General features: G+C 35.0%; 1 long non-coding RNA gene across 1 annotated transcript in view; it reads left to right on the forward strand.

Annotated features, from left to right (window-relative positions):
• Positions 1–7,253: 7,253 nt before the first annotated feature.
• The window catches only part of LOC125699152 (uncharacterized), a 53,707-nt gene continuing 48,892 nt past the window's right edge, over positions 7,254–12,068 (forward strand). Inside the window, exons 1-2 of the long non-coding RNA XR_007379460.1 lie at positions 7,254–7,301; positions 10,433–10,534. This is a non-coding gene — a long non-coding RNA (uncharacterized LOC125699152). The remainder of the gene's footprint in view (positions 7,302–10,432; positions 10,535–12,068) is intronic.

Below are 12,068 nucleotides of genomic sequence, written 5' to 3' on the forward strand. Positions count from 1 at the left end.
TTTGCTACATATATGTTGTAAAATTTGCTCTTACTGCAGAATTTATTGTAATCTGTATAATTCTCTATAATCTGTATTCAGGGGTAATTTTTAGCATTACAGTGGTATGAAAGGTCTCTCAGAGAGGTCATTGCAAGTGAGTAAGTAAGGTTCCTTAAGACTGTGCTCCAACGTGCTAAGTTTATGCAGAATGTGATATTTTAACATTCAAGATAAACTAGAACCATTTGTAAGGGGAAAAGATCAGTGCTGTAGAAAAGGTTTACTTATGTTTACAAGCATGATTCAGTTGTTAAAACTAGTTGGAACTGCCTCCGTGCTTTGTTGTGAATGAGGACTAGAAAAATATTTAGATTATTTGTTTCCAATTTGAAACTGCAGACCTACTGTAATGCTCCCCATTCTTTGGAAAAGTTGCAAGCCTCTTGTTCCAGGTGTATATTCAGGTGTGTTAAAACCAGATTTTGGCTAGGCTGAGCACACCAGAAATTCTCTTACATTTTATAACAGGTTGATAAAGAGGACTTGTCAAGGTTGAAAGACTATGGGCTGTTGTTCACAGTAGAATATCCAGAGTGATAGGTCCTGTTTAGTTGCTGGGGTTTCCTGATGCTTTGGTCACATCTTGTAACCTTACTTTAGGGAAGGGCAAATGTAGTGCTTAACTGATAACAGTTGAGGGAATTGTTCACTGAATGCCTGCACTTGTATTTTCCTTTGTAACACCAGTGGGATATTATACAAATTGTCCTTACTGTAAGTAAGTTAATTGTTGCCAAGTTTTTCATTAATTGTATTAACATTAGAGAAATACTCTAAATATGTTTTAAAGCACAATGAGCAATTTCAATGCTTTTCAGGAAATATTCTGCAATTAAAAAGTGGTTGCATAAATGATTTTGTGAAACTGGGCCTTCCTGAAATGTTTGGGCGCGAGTGCTGTACTTGAAATAGAGCTGTGCTATTTCAGGCAACAGAAACTGAATCTTAAAATACTTTCAGATCCATGAGTTATGCAGTCAATGATGGTACACTCCACAGATTCTGCTGTGATCTTTGCTACTAATATTATGGCCTTTGCTGGTATTATTCTCATGCATGAGTTTTAATATATGGCAATTATTCGTAGGCTGGAGTCCTAAAGTACTGGGATGTATAAGACATCCTGCTTTAATTTGAATAGCAGAAATTTGTAATCATAATGTAAATACTGCAGTAGCAAATTTTTTTAAAATGCAGCGTCTCAATTCTATGTATCTCAACCAAGGTCTCAGTAGGAGATTTTGCTATATGCTTTAATTAATGGGTATTATTTTTTGTTTCTTCTTCTTCTAGGTTAAATTTCTAGACCTTATTGCTATCTCTGATTAAGTAGCAGAAAACCTGTGTGATTGCTGGACAGCTGTGATTCAGAAAGCTTCCTTTTTGTAGTGCTGACTGTAGCGTAGAGTTCTTAATGAACCCATTGATCAAAGCTTTTGTTTTATTTCTTTGGTTTCCAGAGGAAAACTGTTTGAGAATAACCCAAGGTATAGATTCCACAACTGTCAGTTTCTATTACTGATTTTGTATCTGTCCCTTAATTTTAAATTAATTACCTTTCTTTGTTCCAAACTCTTTTAAAAATTATATACATTTGAATCTTTCAGAAAGGAAGAAGAAGAAAAGTATTGCAATTACACATGCATTGATTGCTGAATGTTGGTAATAATTCTTTTCTTGTGCAATGGAGTTTGCATTTGCTTTTTGAAGCTTTTTGAGTGTGTTAGCTTGGGTTTCTTAATTAGTTGCAATGAGCTGCAGGTGTATTGGCAAAGGCCATCATTTAGCCTGGGAAATGTTCCAGAAAACAATGTAGGTTTTTTTTGTTGTTGTTGTTGTTTGTTTTTTTTTTAATGTAAATATTTAGCTGTGTTATTATGACTTAATTTTAACATTCTACACTGTGTGTTTGCTGTATTGAAATATGATAGTTTCACTTAAATGACTGACAAAACAAGTGATAATATAAGAGTATAATCTTTATTGCAAGAGGGTAGTGAGCACTATTGAATTACTTGTGGAAAGAACGAGGGGAATTTGAATGAGTATCACCATCACACAGCTGTCTGAGGAATCACAGCTCGGCTTCAGCTGATACGCTGCGAGTGTGCCTTGCTCAGTTGCCACTCTGAGGTGAAAAATAGGTAACAAGCAGAGATTGTGCAGTGGCAAAAATGAAAGCATTAGTCTTGCTCTTTGCAGCAATTTTCTTAGTTCATCAAAAGCTATACTTAGGATCCTGAGCATCACTATGGCTTTATTTTACTATTTACTTTTGCAGCCCAGGAGACTTTTTTCTTGGTTTTTACAAAATAAATAAATAAGTAAATAAAAGTTTCATTAGTGAACATCTTGCTCCTGGTGTAACTACAGAAACGTAAACCCTCTTTTAAGATAGGACCTTACAGGTGATTTCTGGGATGTTTACACTGGCATAAAAATAAGTGCTTGTCTGGCCATGGTATGGTATAACATTCCAGTGAATTAAGTTATTTCTCCTGGTCGGATATGTGCATGGGCACTGATTACTTCAGCAGTGTTTTCCAGAAACTGATCTTAATTTCTAGTTTTATTTGAATGTAGAGACTGTAGTAGGGAATGGCGATATTTAGCTTAAATTTTCTTGTACAAAAACGAGATTTATTTTCTTCAGTTAAAGAAGAATATTTTTCCCCATAGAATCTACTGTGCTTTTTAAGCTTTAATGTATAGATAGATGGCAGGACCAGACTTTTTCTCCATATGACGACTTCTTGGATACAGATAAGATTTTGCTGATACATTTACATTGTAACTGACAATTGTCTTTTGAAAGATCCTTATGAAAACAATGCAGTCAAGAATCAGGTTTGCAGAATTTCTGTGGGAATACTGTCTAATGTAATTGCATGAATGTAAGTGGGATTAATCGCTAGCTGTTGTAAATTAGAATATTGTCACGAATTTCAGTTAAATTTGACTGATCAGACATGCTAAGCTTGCACGATAGTGGCATAATTATCAAACTGACCTGTTGTTCCTTACATAAAAGCAGTGATGTATTTACATTTGCTTCCAGTGTGTTTTATTGTATGTCTCAGAGCAAAGATAGTTTAATTAAATATCAGTGAAAAGCGTTTTCTAGACACAGAAAAAATTGGAAATTGCTTTAAGTCTCTAACGTTTAGAAAGCATACTTAGAGCAATGGGAAGTCTCCTTCTACGTGCTTGCTTTCACAGTGATGGAAAATTAAAACAAACAAACAAACAAAACATTTTCATGAAGGCATGATTCCATTTCAGCTTGTTCCACCAGAAGTTATAAAAGACAGCTCTAAGTTTTGTATTCTGATAAGAACTTCTGGATCAAAATCTAGGAGAAGGAACTTGGAGGTTACATTATATGACAGATGAAATTTTTGAAACTTTTGTCAATCACATTATGGACCTCTTCAAACTGATGTCCTGCCAGTCCCCTACCACCTCTATTATATCCTCAAACAATACCCTTTTCATAAGTATAGGAGCACAAGAAGTCAGGACTATCTTTGACTGTATTTGAGCTGTATTTGAGTACTGTCAAATGCAATTTTGTCATGGAAATGAAACATAAGTATTAGAATTCCCTGCCTGGCCAATGTCTACTAGTAACTAGTTTTAAACCACCTCCAATGACTTAGAACACTTTGTATTTATTTGAACCTATGCCTACTTCTGTGCCCAGTTAACCTGTAGCAATTTATATTAGATGAGGATTGGAAAGTGATTAATGCTTACTGATTTAGATGGTGTTTATTTTTCTACTTTTGAACTGTAGCCTTTTCACTCTGCAAGCCTTGTACATATATAGGTAATAGTGATTTTAAATTTTGTCTTAATTCTCAATTCTCAAAAATGCTAAAGATCAGATTATTGAAGGCTATCATGTAGCTAATGTCTAATTTCCAAGTAGAGAAGTTATGTCCAAATATCTGTAAGAGGTTGGGGATTACAGCAGTGTGATTTGGGAGTTAACTGTATTGACATAATTTGGGTCTATTGTGGCTTACAAGCAGAATGCAAAAAGAGAACTGTGAATAGTTCTTTAGTATTGGAACTCCTACCCTGAAAAGCATGTCAAACAGTAACCCTGTTGCTTTCCCTGCCCACCAAGAAGCTCATTACAATAGTTGCTGTGATACCAGAACCGTACAACTGAGTTGGGAATTGAATGGTGGTCTTCCACACCTCAAAGCTCTGTGTGATCTATGTGAGTTGTTAATTAATTGTGTCAATTTGCTAGATGACAGCAAAATCAATCCTATCAGCTTTACTATTTTAGAAACATCATTACTATTTAAAGTTATTTCTTGGAATTCGATAATTCAGAATTACATCAAGAAAAATACAAGCACAAATAGTGAAAATCTTCATGGTTTCTTTACCCAAATGTGTAGTTTCAGAGAAACGTACGTTTTATATTCACTTTGTTTCCAAGTTTCCTCTACCACACAAAGCCCTTCATATATTTTAATTAAAAGCCAGAGAAGAAATAAATTGTCCTTGGCATATGTCATGCTAATAAGCACTGGTTAGTTTGAAAATGCATGTTCACTGGTTTTACATGATAATTTCCCTTTGAACCAAAAGGCCCTGCTTATACAGAAACATTTTCTGGAAGCAGTAGGGGGCATCATTTCACTTTTGTAATTCTTCAGAGACATTATCCCAGTGCATAATGTGTGCAAACTGAATTTTGTATTTTGTTTATGGCATTAATCCTAGGGTTAAGGTTGGCCTGTGGTGAGCAATAATAAGTTTAGCCTTTGACTTCATACAGTAAGATGTAATTTATCATTTCTAGACTCTTTTGTAAATGCCATTACCCTCGCTTCTCTTTAAAATAGAGACAAGTAGTACTTGATTTCACTTAATATCAGTGATCTCTTGATGCAAAACCGTAATTTATTTATTGTCTGAGCCCAGTTCTTATCCTGTGAATAGGTCTTTTAATCAGAACAATTTACTTGCTATTAAATTTGTTTTAGTCAATTTTTGTAACTTATAAAATGTTTGTCTTCACATATAATTCAAACAAGTAACATAGAATGTCTCAGTAGACCCAAACTGTAAGAAATATGGAAACAGAGCGAGCAAGCAAAATGTTCACATCTATATATCTATTTGTTGCGCTATTATGATCAGGAAAGCTTTTTAAAATTAAAGAGAAAGACTATTTAAGAATTAGCAGCAGGTGTGCAGACAGTTTTTTGTGGCCATTATTGTTCACTCATCAGGTATGTGACTCTGTTAGTTATAAAAATTCCCCGTTTTTGTGTTAGTGAGTTTTCTTTTAACTTTATTTTAAAGAACTGTTTTTTTAGTTTGCATTATATATTTATGTTATTTTGTTTTGTAACTGAGGAATAAATTTATAGTAGGTTCATTAGTTAGAATGATTTTCAAGGAAGAAAAAGTGTATACTTTTAAATTGCGTGCGTTGCGAGTGCATAATCTTTTTATATTGTAAGAAAGTGCTGATTCCTCCAAGATATTTGGACAGGGTGTAGAATGTCAAACATATGCTGATTTCTTGCAAGACATTTTGGTTTCAGGGAAGAATCCTTTAGGCAGACTCATTCAGGATTGTGCCCCTTAGTAGGACCAGAATTTTGAAACTTTCTTTCCATCATATCAGACCTGTTATGTTTTGATAATGAGGCCTGTCTTTATCATAGAAACCATCTCATTAAATCTTGCCATTATTTATGAAGTACAAATACAAGTTAAAAGGTAAAATAATTTGAATAAAAATCAAAGTTGTATGTTCTCTTCTGGAAGAGTACTAATGCTTGGAAAGACTCAAGATATATGTTTTTCAATCTTCATTTAATCTTCCAGGAGGGAAAAAATGAGCTGTAAGAACTCTAACCACTTTTAACCCATTCACATGAAAGCTAATATAGAAAATGGGTGCAGTTATGTAATTTGCATGGTAATACAACCCATGATCATTACATTTGGTCTTCAAGAACTACTTGATAGTAGTTTCAGTCTCATTTTAGAATAATGGTTTAGCAGCTAAAGAGGCTGGCAATATCCATACTATATGCTGACATTTGAATCTTCACTAGCTCACTTAATAAAATTTATCTTTTGGCTAAACTTGCTCACAACAATGAAAAAATGATTAGTTGATTAGTGTAGTTGTATGTAAGAGATTTTAGAGTATCTAGAATATATAGAACACATAGAATCCAACAGTACCAGTTGACTCTTATAGCATACAATAGAAAATGATGAATTGTTGGAGTAATAGATTCCTCAAAATTACGGAAGGATAACTGAAAATTTCCCTGAAGCTTGTTTTTCATAGATATTCTTTGTAACTTCCCTTAATTTTTAATTATTTTAGATAATGAAAATGTAACAGGAAGAGTTAAAGGTACCATCATTTATGGTGGTACACTACAGCTATACTGAGTTAAATGTGCTTAAGTACGTGTTAAGGAGGAAGAAATTATTCTAGAGATACTGAAGGGAAAAAAATGAAGGGATTTATTTTCTTGAAATGTCACACCCCCTGTTCAGAAAGATTAACTGCTTTTTGATAGGCTAGCCTGCTGCATTTGAGCACAGAAGAGCTGTGTGAAAAATGAAGGGTGTGCTGGTTTTTGGTGAACTAAGAAAATGTATTGTGCTAAACTATTATTCACACTGTAATATGTTATATGAAAATAAATATGTTTTTAATAGATACCAAATCCCAAGAAAGGCAATCTTTCTCATGGTGTTGGAGCACCAGGGTATGCTAACTTACACTGGAATAAAACAAGAATTCTTCAGCTAATGATAATGAAGTGTTACTTTGCATACTGACTGTTGGAATAGCTGTAAAAATTGCAATTTGGAAATGAATTTCTCCTGTATGCTAAGAATTTCTAGATAAATGCCAAACGTGTGCATTTGATTCATTAACATACAGTAAATAGATGATGTGTTTTTGTTCAGTAGCTATTTTCTCCACTATTATGGGTACCTGGTAGTGTTAGCAGAACTGTTGCATTTGGAAATACCAGAGTATTGGTGTAGTGGAAATGCTAAGTCGTGACCTGAAACAGTGATTGAGCACCTGGTGGGAAGGCAGGGCCAACCCAGGGGAGCTCAGGTGCATGCAATGTACCTGAGTGACTGGGAGGGGTGGAGCCAGGGTATGCCACTTCTCAGACCTCATTTAAGGGTTGGCAGTGGAGGTGAGGGGATCTTGCTGGAGATCTTTGCATTCCTGTGGCCTTCTGAATGTAAGCGGTTTCCTTCCTTTGTTTCTGTGTCCCTGGCTGTTGTGTTTGAGCACAACCTCTGTTGTTGTAGCCTAGGACTTTGCTGCCCCATTGTTGCTGTTTTTGAGTGTGTTACTGTTGGTAACTGATAACTGAAATAAATTGTATTGATAATTGAAAAGAGAATAAAATGCAAAGATAACAGATATTACGTGGGTATGTTAGTCTGATAAGGGCAGTGGTATTCATGAGGTTTATACAGCAAAGTGGTGTGATTCCTACCATTCTCAGGATAGTCAAAAGGCTTTTTTTTTTTTTTTTTTTTTTTTTTTTTTTTTTTTTGTAGTTATTGGTATTTAATGTGCAGTTATGGCTGTAAATAAAATGGCAGAGTACTGGGACAAGACATAATATTTCTTCTGGAATGTTTGTACTGGCTAGATGCTACTGCTGAAGAAATGCTGCCTTGACTGCAAGGGCCAAGAGTAATACAGGTATGCTGTGTCATTCCTCTACTCAGAAGGAACTGACCCTGTGAAGCTCACAGAAATGCTGCTGAAGTAACTGCTCCTTCCTTTGCTGTCATGTTTTTTTCCCAAGTTGCTTGGGGAGGTTATATTCATAGTAGGAGGGATTGGAATGGAAAGAATGGAAAGAGAAGTGCTAATGTGAACGTGTTGGTTCTGTATGTATGTTGCCGTATGCAGACTTTAATCCCTCATGTTATGTCGATTGCAACAAATGGTAGATGCTATCAAAATACTATTCTGAAGCCTTTTTCTTAATTCAAATGTTTCTTCTTTGAGATAACTCACTGTTCTTTCAGCTTTTTCTGCGTGACATGTGCTATCTGCTGTAGATAAAGTGTGTATGTACGTGGGGACCGTCAAATACTAGTCTTTTGAAGGCTGAGATCCAGTGAAATATGCATCTGATTCCTGATGTGCAAATGTACATCTTCATTTTTCTCATGTATTTCTCTGTGCCCTTTGTTGTAGAAACTGTAATTAGAAAATACCTGTAAGTAAACTTGTTAGCTATAGGGAAAAAGAAAAAGCTTCCTTACTTGTCAGAGGCAGCATACATGAAGGTCTTCCATGACTCTTCTTTGTGAATAAGTGGGAATGCCCTCTTTCCACTGTGTGGATGGTAAAAAAAAGTCACATCTCAGTGGCACTGAACATGGATTAGGATCTTCATTCTCCTTCCCTTTCTGTTGAGTTTCTGTTTAGCTATAGTAGGCTTTTTTAGGTCAGCAGGATGGTTAGCCTTTAAAAATAGCAAGTGAAAATTTGGAGAATAGGAAAGTTATGGCTCATGTGGAGAAGAGAAGCACTTCGGTGGATAAGGATGAATAAAAATCTTGCAGCAGGGAGCTTCTCTTGACCCATTACTTTTAATCATTCTGGAGCATTTCTGCAGTGGACACTTGCTCTAACTGCAGCTAAGTTATTGGTGCACCTGAGTTGATGCAGCTTCTGGTACAGATAAGTAAAGTTATTCTTTGCAGGGTAATAATGCTTCAAACAGGGATAAATGCTCCTGGTGCAGTTAAAGAATTTGCTTATCTGCACTGCAAATGTGTGCAAGTGCTCCTGGCTGTCAGTGGCTTTTCAGTGGGGCATGTTCCCTTTTAGAAACAGAAACTTGAAAGCTGAAGAAATTAAGTGGGAAATTATAAATGAGTGAAAATTACTTCTCACACGAATACAAATGAAAAGCAAAGCACTGTTTTTAAATTTTCTTCTGTGAGAGAGGCTGTACTAACTATGGTAATTTTTTAATCTTCTCTAAAATCTATGCTGCTTTGGCCAGTGGTCAGGAGAAGAATTGCATTCTGACAGTTTTGCCTTTTTATAATCCTATCAAATACTCATAACTACCCAATTAAGGCAGTTTCTCTTCCACTAACATGCTTTTTCCTTGTATTTTCTGTCAAAATTTCTTTTTCTTCTGAGCTTAAATACTTGAATTACTGTTTCAAAAGGACAGATGAACATTTTTAGATATGCTGAGATTGCTTCATATGTTCTTTTTTTTTTCTGATGGGCTGTTATGACTTAAGGGCTCTACAGATCCTAATGCAGTGGCATCTGAATGAAGTTTCCTTGCATGTGGAGTCTGGCTGCAGATTTCAATGTGTTGTCTTTTCTCTCTATTCTTTTTGTAATACAGAAATTTCTGGGAATATTCAAGCAGTGCATTTTCAGTTGTCAAGGTAGCTGACAGCTTATTGTTGTATTATGAATAAATTATGCCAGGGTTCACACTTAAAACAAAAGAACAAATGCTTCCTTTTTTTCTTCAAATTTGACAGCTTAAGTTTATATTAAGCATAGCACCTGGATGCACACTGCATGAAAATATAGGCTATTCAGACTGAGTTATTAACCCAAAGCTTTTACAATTTGTCAGATGTCCTGAAGTGATTCTGTAGGCTACTGTGAGGATATGAATATGAACTGGGGGCTTCCAGTAATGTCTAGCAGGCTGCAGTATCAGCAGATGTCATTGTTTGGCCACTGTTTTCAATAAAAAGGTGTTCTTTATTGTTCTTTATATTTCAATATAAAAGTGTTGTGTTGAGATGTCTAACCATATTGCAAGAAAGAAGCACAGTGTTTGTGTGCTTACTTCAGGTTACCTTCTCACATCTAAAGTAACTGCATAGCTGGGTTTGTGGTTTAAGTGTAGTCTGTATACCTGTAAGCCAGCTAGCTTAGGTTTGCATTTGGTATGCATTTCTTAACAGTGACAGCTGAGATGTCAAAGCTTAATCGTGTCTCAGCGCTGTCTGAAGAGCTTCTGGTTTCCATACATCTCAACAAGACTCTTTGGAACAGAGAGTTTGCTGAAAACCGAAGGAATGAACTGTAGATATGGTCCTTCACTTAGATATTTGATCAACATTGGTGGTAGGTGACTTGGAAGTACAAATATAGAGGCAGCACGTGCTAAAATAAAAATTGCAATTTGTCTTTTGTTCTTTAATTTGTATATATTGAATGATTAATTGAAGAGCATTAAGGCATTTTATGTCTTTAAGATGGCTGCCTTTAAATTCGGTGGACTTCAAATCATATTCTTAGTGACATATTAATGATTGTCAGAAGGTGCAGTAGATTTTGATCCTATTCTTTTTTCTATTGTAGCTCTAGAATGCCTGAAGATATGGAACGCTTGCTCCATAAAAAGAAGGGGACAATGATCTGAATAGTTTGAGAAGAACTTTGTTTCGTCCTGCTACTTTTACTGTAAGTTTTAATGCCAAGTTCTTTCTATATTATTATTAAAGGAAAAAGTCAACTGTCAGTATGGAAAAGCGAGTTAATCCCAAAATAGCAAAATAGTTCAGACAGTTAATATGCAAGCCTTGAAACTCCCAGCTAGTTGTAATGCAGAGTTGGAGAAAATGAAGTTTAGAGTTAGCTAAAATACATAAAATATTTTCCAAATGACTTCAACTCTGTGTGATCATATTCAGTTTGTTTAGCTTCCCATCAGATGCCCAGTAATGTTTGTATCCAATAGAATGTTAAGAGTGTTCTCACAGTATACCAGTTATTGTTTCATTTTAAAATGTACAGAAAAGATGAAAAGATGCTGTTCTTCCCATTTTCCTATCTCCTAGGGTACTTGCCTGTTAATTTTTAAATAATGAACTTTTCTGTTTCTTCCTTTACCTGTGTTCCCTTCTGGTGAATGTTTTAAATCTTTATTTCCTTTTTCTTTCATTTCTATCATTTATTTAGCTGTATTTGGATGCACAATGAGTGCAGGTATCTGTTGCATGGGGGGGAATAAAACCCAACAGACTGAACTATTATATTTTTTCAAACAAATTTTATTTTTATTAATTAAAAACAGTAGAAAAAGTCCAAACCCCATATCGACTGAATTTGAATGTTCAGTGAAACTGCAATTTGCTCCATGTTCATCACAGGAAAATCTGCTTAGGTTTTCCCTCATCCAATGTATTTGAAGCTTGACTAGCAAAACTCTGCTATTGCCATGGTTTGTAGTAGATAATGTTGTTTAAAGGATTGTGGGTTTGACAGGTTCATATATATATTCTTCTGCACTGTCATGACTGTATGAAGGTCCACTTGTTTTACTTCAAAGCTGCAGAAACTTGTTGATATTTAGGCATTATTTTAATTGTTGAGTAGCTCTAGAATGAAACATTTTTTATTTTTTTCTTCAAATGATATCAAATAAGTCATAAATGTCTTCAAGAATGTTGAAAAAAATGAATGTGAAAATGTTCTTGTTTTTTCAAATTTTACTTTGAAAACCAATACCCTTTCCCTGCACTGACTTCTGGTCTTTTACGCAGCAGCTTGAATTTAATAGCTTTTTCTAAATAATAATGCAGCCAGCCAGAAGAGAATTGTATTCTTTCTTTTTTTTTTTTTTTTTTTTTAGGATTCTAGGTCTGTAAAGATAGCAATTTCCATGGATGTTCCTGTTTTCTTTTTTAAAGTAGTTATATAATTTATTTAAAGCATGAGCACCAGGTATTTCTGTATATGTCCAAAAGACATAAAACTCATTCAGACATGAGATAAAAACTCATTCCCTTTGACTATCAGAACCCCTTTCACTGTTACAGTTGTAGAAGACAGTAATTAAAATATGTTTAATATAAGCCACCCTCATTTTGAAGCTGCCTCAGTTTGCAGCCCTAAGGAAAGGCGAGTAATTAAGTTTGGAGGCAGCACTGAAGCAAAGACAAATAATGATTTGGACAGCACTAGCATAAAGGAAGGCTTCCATTAGGTTCTAGAA

The sequence above is a fragment of the Lagopus muta genome, chromosome 12 (assembly GCF_023343835.1).
Source record: "Lagopus muta isolate bLagMut1 chromosome 12, bLagMut1 primary, whole genome shotgun sequence".
In the NCBI taxonomy this organism is placed as follows: domain Eukaryota; kingdom Metazoa; phylum Chordata; class Aves; order Galliformes; family Phasianidae; genus Lagopus; species Lagopus muta.